This window comes from Sorex araneus, chromosome 5, assembly GCF_027595985.1.
Source record: "Sorex araneus isolate mSorAra2 chromosome 5, mSorAra2.pri, whole genome shotgun sequence".
Taxonomy (NCBI): Eukaryota; Metazoa; Chordata; class Mammalia; order Eulipotyphla; family Soricidae; genus Sorex; species Sorex araneus.
The window spans coordinates 143,074,169-143,074,371 of record NC_073306.1 but is presented as its reverse complement, the minus strand read 5'-3'; positions in this window follow the sequence as shown (position 1 = coordinate 143,074,371).

Genomic DNA, 203 nt, shown 5'->3' with positions numbered 1-203 from the left:
TCGGCTTTGGCGAGGAGCCAGCACCCGCGACTACGTGAACACTGGCTGCCGACGTGCGTGCAGGCACCAGCAGGGGCCAGAAGGGCGTGCTCCACGGCCAGGTTTCTTTTACAAATCCCCGGCAGGGCCACTCTGCCACCCCCCTCTGTGCCCACGGGAATAAAACCCTGCAGGGCAGGAGCCGGGCAGGGCCCTGCGTGGGC